This window comes from Sinocyclocheilus grahami, unplaced genomic scaffold, assembly GCF_001515645.1.
Source record: "Sinocyclocheilus grahami isolate Dianchi unplaced genomic scaffold, SAMN03320097.WGS_v1.1 scaffold7747.1, whole genome shotgun sequence".
Classification (NCBI taxonomy): Eukaryota; Metazoa; Chordata; class Actinopteri; order Cypriniformes; family Cyprinidae; genus Sinocyclocheilus; species Sinocyclocheilus grahami.
Genome location: NW_015511663.1, coordinates 4,183 through 4,961, shown reverse-complemented (window position 1 = coordinate 4,961; position 779 = coordinate 4,183). Strand labels below are relative to the sequence as shown.

General features: G+C 36.8%; 1 protein-coding gene across 1 annotated transcript in view; it reads left to right on the top strand.

Moving 5' to 3' along the window:
• The window catches only part of LOC107577914 (m7GpppX diphosphatase-like), a 5,817-nt gene that overhangs the window by 2,692 nt on the left and 2,346 nt on the right, over positions 1-779 (top strand). The gene's annotated exons all lie outside the window — the stretch shown is intronic.

Genomic DNA, 779 nt, shown 5'->3' with positions numbered 1-779 from the left:
TAGCTGGCCAATCAGAGCACACCTTGCTTTTCAGACCGATGAGCTAGAGGAGAAACAATACTGTACAGTTTGTGGAAAATAATGTGTTTTTGAACCTTTAACCACATAAACATTTCATTACACTAAATACACAAAATAATGTTTTTTTTTAGCAATGTCATGTAAAACGCACTGTCTTAACTGTGTAAGGGAAACAGGTCAATTTAGCTCAAAGGGAATCATTTAAGATTTTAAAGGGAATTTGGACAATCACTGTTTTACGGCTGATCACTGAGTCGGCCAGCGATTCATTGAACGAACCGCACAACATCAACTCTGCAATGGATATTAATATCCAAAGTATAGTGAAAACACTATTTATTAGCACAGTAACAAGATCGGCAGTTTAAGACATTAATTTGCAAGCACAAAACAAAAGATACTGCTCTTTTCAATATAAATAAGGATTTATTGGATAAATCTAAGACCTATAACTAATCTAACACATAAACACACGCATTCACACAAGTTGCAGAAAGACAGAAAGTGAGGAAATAATTAGTTTAAGAGAATGAAAATGTGAAATCCCAAGTTTACAGCAATATGTGCAATTGCATAGATCTGAACAACCATCAATCACTTAATTAACCCTCGCATTGAGTTCCTCAATGAGGTTAAAATTTATATTAAATGCACCAGTTCAGCTAGGATCTGGAGGTACTTCAGTTGCGTGTCCAGGGTTCCCTTTGTTGCGGTCCTTGCAGAAAAGGGGGTTTCCCGCGGTCGCTGATTGGCTGGAA